General features: G+C 37.7%; 1 pseudogene; it reads left to right on the forward strand.

Moving 5' to 3' along the window:
• The first annotated feature begins 218 nt into the window (after positions 1-218).
• LOC140972459 (DEAD-box ATP-dependent RNA helicase 35-like) lies at positions 219-4,692 on the forward strand (annotated as a pseudogene).
• The last annotated feature ends 5,379 nt before the right edge of the window (positions 4,693-10,071 follow it).

The raw sequence follows: 10,071 nt of genomic DNA on the forward strand, positions 1-10,071 counted from the left end.
TTCAAAGTCATAAAATACTGGATGGTCATTATTTTAAATTTCTCTTTTCACCTCTCCAGACGATGTTGTTGCTGTATTGTAGAAGTTTGTATATCTGGTACATCATTTTTGTAAATCTCTTTTAGGATTTGGGATTACAAATGCATTTCTGTTATGAAAATCATTTAACCTTGATTATTATGTTTTTCTGTCATAAATTATATTATAGGCATCAGATTATGGGTTCATCTGATAGTATGAAGCTCGATGCTAATATCAGATTGTGTGTCTTAACCTTGAAAATATGGCCCCATAAATATGGTCGAATTCTTTTTGATTACGGTTTGAGTCGATTTAGACCAAAATGATGTTCCGCAGCCCATAAAGAATATTTTATCATTATAAATGAAGATAGATTTTGAATTTAACTTGAATAAATATAGTTTAAATTACATAAACTAGTATATGTTGGTGAACTCAAAATGTTGACTTGTAAAATGAATTTATAGTTACGGTTCCTCGTGTTTCTTGCTTGGTTCCATCTTTATAGGAACCATAACCAAAGCGTAAGTTCACATGGTTAGGTCATGGGTGCATGATAATCTTGGATCTGCATGCTTGTGAAATCAATTAAAAGGAAATCATGGTTGTGAACTTATTTGTTTTTGGATATAGTTGCATTCACTTTGATATATTACTAGCAAGATGAGAATTTGGCATTTTACTTGCTACATTTTCAAGATTTGTTAGGTAAAAACGGTATATTGGTTGGGCTTATCCAAGCCTTGTGCTTTTACTTTTGAAAACATTGAAGCAATTATATTGTTACAGTTGAAGCTGATAATGTATAATGCATATACTTTTCTTTTTTAACTCCTATTTGAATGATTCCAAATACATCTTTCCATTAAAAATGTGTGTTCTTAATTACACAAATATGAAAATAGATCTGAACTGACAGCACAATATTATGCAGATATCTAACTTTGGATGAGGCAGATCGCTTAGTTGACTTGGGCTTTGAAGATGACATAAAGAGAAGTCTTTGATCACTTCAAAGCGCAAAGACAAAAACCCTGCTATTTTCACCTACAATGCCGAGGAAGATTCAAAATTTTGCTAGGAGTGCACTAGTGAAGCCTGTAACCAAGGGCGGAGCCACATGCTTGTTTACCCGGGCTTTAGCCCGGTTGGCTCAATTTTTTTTAAAAAAATGTATATGTAAAATTTGTATAATTTTGGAATAATATGATATTAGCCCGGATAGATCAATTTAAAATATTAAAAGATTCTAGAGTTTAAAATTACAACTCTGACAGAGCCATATTTTTGGTTCCACCACTGCTGATGTAACTGTCGTTGGAAGGGCCGAAGCAGCTAATCTTGATGTGATTCAAGTGTTGGATCTCGGTTTTCTACGTGCTCAAACGCAGTGTAAGTTTACAATTTTTTTTTATTTTAAAAAACAAAATAGTTTTGGACACTCGTATGGTTTTCATAAACATACATATGATGTTAGAAATTTTTACCTTTGTGATATAAATCACTTGGCTCCAACTAATCTGGTATGAACGGATTAGCTCTTGATGAATCCCTACGAACTTTCTTCAAAGGAATCCTTGTTTGATCTTCCTATCAAGTCCACGACTAGATAATTTGTTCTTCTTCTAATTTGCACTAGAAAATTAGAAGAGATTTTAACGTAGGAGATTAAAATCGAAAGGCGGCTCAAACTTTCTATCAAAGAAAAGAATGCCGAAATTTAGAGAGGAAATATGAAGGAGTTTTCGAAATTATGGTGTGTTATGTATTAACCCTAAGACTAATACACATATATATAAGCTTAGGGCCCATTAGTTAAATTAATTACTTAATGGGCTTAATCAATTATTTATTCTAGTCCAACTAGTTTAATTAATTAATAAATCTTTTAAAGCCCAATTAAGAACCTTAATAATAATATGTATATTGGTATTGTACTCCTACAAGCTCATTATACATGTACCCATTACATTTAATTTAAATCCCTTGTACTCCTACAACTCCTTGAATTTTATCGCCTCCAAAATTTAATATTTAATAAATTCAACTTTTGAGTTTAATAAATTAAATTCTCAAATTCTATAAATTCAACTGCTTGAATTTATTCTCTCAAAATTTAATTATCATAAATTCAACTCCTTGAATTTACTATATAATATAAATTCAACACCTTGAATTTATTCTCTCAACGGGAACAAATGATCCAGTACTTGTGTGACCCTCAATGGTTCAGGAATACAGCTAGCCGTGGGTTCACAACTCTTTGTGATTCAGAAGAACATTTATTCTTATTCGGGCTTACCCTAGTTAGCCTCATTCTTTTCATCAACACCTTGATCAAGAATGTCAGAACTCATTTCTGATTGCACCCATCGGATCATGGTAAGAGCGTCTAGTAGCATCACCCCATGATCCCCTAGGTATCACTGATAGTGCCTGCAAGAACCAGTCGATTATGATTAACGTACAATACGGTCCCTTCATCTCATATATCCCGATCGAATCTGCAATCATTGGTTCATCGAGGGGTGCATATTAATTCGATAACTATGTGATACATATAATAGTGGCATCGCGTCTACTTTTGGAGAACTCCTTCTCCAACGTACATCTCATACTCTGGCCAGATATTCCATGCACTAATATTACATCAGGTCACATAGGATATCCACACCCATAGGTGAGCGGTGAATCCCCGACTACAATGCAGTGGCTCCTATATGTGTCGCAAATGTACCCAACCTCGCCACCTGATGACTCTCCTAGAGCCGATAAACGAGTCAAAGCACAGCCATAGCATATAGAGCCTCAGTGTTGTCCCGGGTCTTAAGGACTAATGGTGTACAATCATAACCACTGACTTATCTTCTCGATGAATGATAACCACTTGGAAAGTTCGAGGGAGGGTTGTTCGGTATAATCATCATATGACTACCTATCTGCATGTTTGGACATCTCTATGCCCTTACCAAGAAACGCAGTACACAACATCACATATGCTAGTTTCGAGCTCAAGTGACCTTTATCCCTGTTTTAGGCGGCTGAATTGACTAGGAACGAATTTAGAGTATGCAGTATTTACAAATGAGTTTCAACATCGAATTACGATTCATTTGTATTAAAGCATAATCAAGGACTTTATCTATGCTGCTTGCATGGGTATACAGATAGGGGGTGTTTGGTAGGGGTGATAAGGTGGGTTTATTTTTTTTAACCCACCTTATCCCTCGTTTGGTACGCGTGATTATTTAACTAAGTCAATCCCTCCTAAGAATGATTAGGTTATATTAGGTAGGTTAAAATAATACCTCCTCACCCCCTAGGATTATTTATCCTATTCTTAATCCTTCATGTTTTTCCAATTTTACCCTTCTCTTAAATTCAAACTCACCACCACTTCCTTCCACCGACCGTCCACGGGCAACATCCGCCAAAGGCCGACCACCGCCGCCGGCAACCGTCGACCACCTCCGGCCGCCGCCCACCATCTTCGCCGACCACCGCTGGCGCTTCCGGCAGTCCACCGCCGGCCCCCTCCGGCCACCGCCGACCATTTCCGCCGACCACCTCCTCTGCTTCCCGCTTCCGGCCGTCCACCGCCAGCCGCCGCCGACGATTCCGGCCTTCCACCGCCCTCCGCCGACTCCGCCAACGCCACCATCGCCGCCGTCTCCTGCCGACCGCCGTCGCCGCTCTGCCGGACCGCCGCCGGAGTGGAAGAAGAAAAACAAAAACGAAAGGGCAATTTTGTCATTTCATCAAAAAATTCAAAATTATCCCACACTTAAAAATCATACCAAACATAATACAATTTTACATTATATATTATATTTCTATCACAATCATTTCTTTTATCATTTACATACTAATCATTAGTTTATTTTATCCTCCAAACCAAACGTAGCCATAAAGTATAACGAAACCATTAAAAGGTAAACTATATTAAAATAAAGACTGTTTATTACACTTGAGTCAATAAATTCCCCAGCCAACAGTTAGCTTACAGGGCATCTACTCTAACATCAAGAAGTGGAGTATGTGAAGAAAGAAGCAAAGATCGTTTACCTTCTTGAATGCTTGCATACCCCACCGCCGCCTGTTTTGGTGTTTTGTGAGAACAAAGCGGATGTGGATGACATTCTTGAATATCTTCTTCTAAAGGGAGTAAAAGCTGTCGCAGTTCATGGAGGGAAGGATCGGGAAGAATACGAAATGGTGGCCTTTAAATCTGGCAAAAAGGATGTTTTAGTAGCCACGGATGTGGTTTCCAAAGGTCTCGATTTTCCCGACATTTAGCAAGTCATCAACTATGATATGCTTGCAGAAATATAAAACTATGTCCATAAAATCAGGAGAACGGGCAGATGTGGGAAAACAGGAATTGCCACAACGTTTATTATCAAGAACCAAATCGAAACAACCCTTCTAGATTTGAAGCACCTCTTACAAGAAGCAAAGCAGAGGATACCGCCTTGTCTTGCTGAGCTTAACCATCAAATGGAAGATGTGGAAGAGATAGCTAATGCAAGTGGAGTGAAGGGTTATGCTTACTGCGGTGGGCTTGGTCATCGTATCCGTGATTGCCCCAAGTTGGAGCATCAAAAGAGCATGCAAATTGCCAGTTCAAGAAAGGACTATTTTGGATCAGGGGGTTATCGAGGGGAGATTTGACTTGTTCTCTTTTTTACTTATCTTGATTGTGTCATCCATTTTCTCCTATCTCGTTTATATTTTATACCTTTGTTCTTTCAGTATGGGATCCTTGTCTACTTTTATGCTCTTTATTGCTTCCTCGATATCTTAATTATTTGAATCCACTTGCTTTATATGAATATAAATACCAAACAACTTCTATTGAAATTACAGTTCCACATCTTCAGACATACTAAAATATTTTACACAATGATATCATAATATAAGTTTATAAATTTTACCACTAAAGGAAAAGCATACTTTTTTTGTCCAATAATCTGTTACCACTATAAAAATGTGAATAAAAAGCAGAGTTTTCCACTCTCAAATTGTATAGGGACATTCCAGCTCCAGGAAACACAAAGTAGCCATAGGGCCTGTTTATTTATTACATATGAATGGATGCATTTAGCTATGTGATTAGGCACGCGTATTGGACGGGATCCCATAGGTGCAACGCATCAAACTTTTGAGATGTTAGAATGCAACCATTCTCGTCTGGTGTCGGCCTAGCGAATAATACAAGAGGACCGACAGAACTTGAGAAACTATGCCTTCAAGTTCGTTTCATTCTGATTCTGTAGATGATGTTTCAAGTAATCATTTAGATGGAAAGTAATAGTTCTTTTTGACACAAGTATGTGAAGGTTCTATTGATCTTGATTGTTAATCTTCCATAGGTATGATGTAACACACCAGGGAAATAGTCTGCTCTTGTGAATTAGTAAACATCAATCAAATGTGCAATTTATTTCTGCCTATGCATTGCAGGTTCACAAAAGTGCTTGCGTGTTCTTCAGACAAAACGAACTTTATCGAATGATCTAAACATCATACAAGTCCTGTTAATTCATCATTTCTCTGAATCTACAACGTGCTCATTCTGAACTAAGGTCGAGGAAAGTTCCGAAATTCTTCGAGAAGACGATTAATGGTCAATATTTCACCCCTCTTAAGGATTTGTTTATTTTCTTTTTTACTGGTCAATCATTCAACATCACTTGCAAGTTATTCTTCAAAGGCTCATAATGCGTGCCAAGTGAATAAAAGAAACTCATATCATATTTTGTACCGATATATAGGATCTAAAGTGATCCCCGTGGCCCCGTGGGATGTAGTTAAAATTGATAAATATCTATGAGTTATTCTTGATACGTTTTTTTTTTGAGGAAAACATGCAAATTTATTAAGAGAGGGCAAAGTCTGGATTTACAAGTTTTACTAACTAATAAGGAAAACTCTCATTCTTCCAAACAAAAGGATCGGGAGAAAAAATAGCAAAGGAAGCTAGAGCATGTGCAATCGTATTGGCAGATCGCCTAACATGAAAGAGATGACGAATGCCATTTTGCTCAAAAAGTCTTCTAATATCCTCCGCACAAGATCCAACATAACTCAGATCTTCCTCTGGACACATAACATTTTGCACTGCTAGAAGAGAATCCGAGTTAATGTGATTAATGAGAATATTATGCTTTTGCACCACCCTTATCCCAGCAGCAATCGCTCCGAGTTCGGCGAGGACCACCGACTGAGGCTTAAAAATCGTCATACCAAACGCTAATATCATCCTGCCTTCATGATCTCTTACCACCCCGCCAATCGCAAATTGATTAGAGGTTTCCTTATACGCTGCGTCCACATCAAGACAAAGCTGATTGAAAGGACGGGCTATCCAAGAGCAAGGTGAAGGGGGTGTAGTAGGCGGTCATGTGGTTTTCAAATGTGAGCTTTGAGCAGACTGGAATTCATGCAGTGAAGCTTCACTCCAATCAACATTAAGAACCTTCATAGTGCTTTTCTGCTTCTGTACAATCTTGAGTCTCTCGCTCCAAACAGCATAAGTACGCATAGCAAACAATTCAAATTCCAGTTTACCCAGTTTCTCCTTCATCCCAATGAAAATATCAAACACATCCAAAAACCGAACTCTTTTCAAACATAGCCAAAACCCAGAATATTTCCAGCATGGTTTAATAATAGGGCATGCAAACAATGCATGGCTTGTTGTATCTAGGCCATAATTACAAAGAGGGCAAACTCCAGAGGTCAGCACATGATGAGCACTCAGGTTTACAGTTGTTGGGACTATATCATTCAACGCACGCCACAAGAAAATACGTACCTTTGGAGGGAGGGAAAGAGCCCATAGGAATTTTCCACCAATCCTTTAGAGGCTGAGTCGAGCTATGTGAAGGAGAATCATAGAGACCAATTTCCGCTTTGTATCCCTCTTTCACCGAATATCTTCCTTTAGAGTCAAAAAACCAATAACGAAAATTTACTCGCCTTGAAGCCGATAAAGGGATAGATAAAATATTTGACGCAATGTGGGGCTGAAAAATTGTGTTCACTATCTGATCATTCCATCTACCATTGTTGATAAGAGTGTTCACTGTTCCATACTCAGCCCAGTCAGATAGAGTGGGCGAGAGACATCCTCCACCAGGTATCCAACGATTATCAAAAGTAAAGATGTATTCTCCATTGCCCACATGCCAAAGCAACCCTTTCTCCATAAGTGACCGGCTCCACATAATAGATCTCCAGATATAGGATGGATTACTCCCCAAAGAGGCAGCCATAATATCTTGATGACGGAAATATCTCGCTTTGAGAACTCGTGCAACCAGAGATTGTGGTTTTACTAGTATGCGCCAAATTTGCTTAGCCAACAATGCTTTATTAAAAGTCTTAAGATGACGGAAACCCAAACCTCCCATACACTTTGGCTTGCAAAGAGCTTTCCAAGATTTCCAATGCAACCTCTTCCTTCCTACTTCCTCACCCCACCAAAAATTCGCACAAACCTTTTCTATCTCCTCGCATATGGACTTTGGGATATGAAAACAAGACATTGCATACGTAGGAATAGATTGAACAACAGATTTTAACAAAGTTTCTTTGCCCCCAACTGAGAATAATTTACCACTCCATCCCTGCATCCTCTTTACCACTCTTTCCACCAAATACCGGAATTGTAACTTTTTATTCCTGGCAGAAAAAACTGGTAGTCCCAAATACACTTCAAAACCCTGCACAACTATAAAAGCTAGCATTGGTTTCATTTTGAATAATTTTATTCTCTCTAGTATTTATATATTGGTTTCATATGAATCTTTTATATTAACAATTAACAAAAATAAAAGGAATGGAATCCTAGTACTCTGTATCTGTCCAAACTCCAGCCCTCCATTTCCACCCACATTCCATCCCTCCTTCCCCAACGTACCCGACCCGAGCTCCACCACCTTCGTCCAAGCCGTTGATTATTTTCCTGCTCACACCAATTAAGAATATCATTTGGAAATATGATTATTATTTTTTTATATAGAAAAAAATCACGCACACGTGTATAATCTATAGATATTTGGATTGGTATAAAAATAAAAAATATGCCCCACAAAAAATCAAATGAGTAATACTGTGTACAATCAAATTTGTATCATAATTTTTGCAACACAAAAAATTCAATACAAAAATTCCATTTATCAACATCTCATGATAAATTCAATGTAAAATCTCACGATTTAATTACAAAATCTCACGATTTAATTGTTGTAAATATCGTTATACAATATTTTGGTTGTACATGTAGCATTATTCTAATCAAATACCCACACATAAAGATAGAGTGGGTTTTTATTTAATTTATTATTATTCTGAAAAAAGGATAGAATCGCCCATTATTTCGAGATAATAACAATTATTAACAAAACATTTCGTGAAAATTTTTTTACAGTTGTATTAGTTTTATATTTATATTTATGATTATAATTATTTACGTCTGATATTTATTATTTAAAAACCCTTTTTTGAGGAGTCTCTGTCTTCCTAATTGAATCCCAAGGTTGTTAGATAATCGTCGCCATTTCACTCTCTCTCGCGCAGAGAGCTCCTTGAATCCAGTTTTGTTTCTGAATTTCGACTGGGAAGGTTGTAGTAGTTTATCGATTTGAGCCCATGGATAAGCAAAGCGTTCTAGGGAATAATGATATAGACGATGTCCACTGGCTTTGCTCTTTAACGGAATCTGAACTGGTAAATTCAATTATGTTTTCTAGTTTCGTGATTTTTTTCCCTTTATCGGTGTATAATCTTCTCTTGTGAGGATTTAATTAGAAGCTATGAGGTTTGAATTTCGTTGTTTTTGTTCATCAGGATTTATTGATGGGTTTAAAGAATTTGGTCTATCTTCGCGCGAAGAAGATCGGTCATGAGGATTTAGAGGAGAAATTCGACCTAACCATGCTTTGAACCCTCAATATGCTCTCTTGTTAATCCTTTGTGTTTGAATTTCAAATTTATATAGAAAAATCGGACCTTTTATTTTTTATGTCACTTATTATTTATTTTAATGTCAGTATGCTTTTAATATCATTAATATCATTTTTCAGAACCTCTTATTATATGAAAAAACTTATAAGAAGATAATTAAGTCGATTTTCTTCAGCCATGATCAGTTGAATATATCTTGTTTATTACGTAGTTATCAAAAGGCCATGAGGCTTGCGCCTGACCTCAAGACATTGCGAGGACATTGTGGGGCCAACCTTCGGGCATGGAGCACGCATCTTGGTGCAACATCTTAAGCCATATTTTAGGCTCACCTCGAATGGAAGAATTGAGTAGTTCTAGTGAAATAGATCAACTGTTATATTTTGTATAGAGTAATCTATNTTATTTATTATGTCTAGATGCTAATGCATGTGTGTTATTAAAAGAATTGGGTTGCTGCTTTGAGCTCGCAAACTCAGTTTATGCCCTACTGGTCCGAGACTTTCGGTAATTTGTAATTTGAAAAGGGTGAATATTATGCACCTAATGACTGAATGATAGCGCTTTATGCTAATTATTCATGGGTAAAGATGAAAGATGTGATAGAACTCTTATATTCCCTGTTGTCCTGTCCGAAATCTGAACCTGGATTCTTGTGCATTACAGACTTGTATGTTTTTATGATAAATATGTAACCATATTAGTAGTCTTTCTTGTCCAGAAGTACTTTCACTGTAATGCCCGAGATTGAATTATCGTAATCCAGAATGATTTGTTGATAATCGAGGTAATTATAGACGGACCACTCCGAGACCAGAATTGGAAAGGCAAGAGGTGGACATAGGTGAGCTACAGTAGGTATCGCGCACATGCGCGGCAGAAATGCGCGCATGTGCGCGCAAGGCCATTGCCGAGGCAGAGACCCTCGCGCATATGCGCGAGAAGAGGGCGCGCATATGCGCGAGCTGGTGGACTGGAATTATCTGAGGTCATAGGTCTCGCGCATATGCGCGAGAAGGAGGCGCGCATATGCGCGAGCTTTTCAATCCGACTTCGGTACTGTGTTCCTATCGACGTAGG

Source organism: Primulina huaijiensis, chromosome 3 (genome assembly GCF_012295235.1).
Source record: "Primulina huaijiensis isolate GDHJ02 chromosome 3, ASM1229523v2, whole genome shotgun sequence".
Taxonomy (NCBI): domain Eukaryota; kingdom Viridiplantae; phylum Streptophyta; class Magnoliopsida; order Lamiales; family Gesneriaceae; genus Primulina; species Primulina huaijiensis.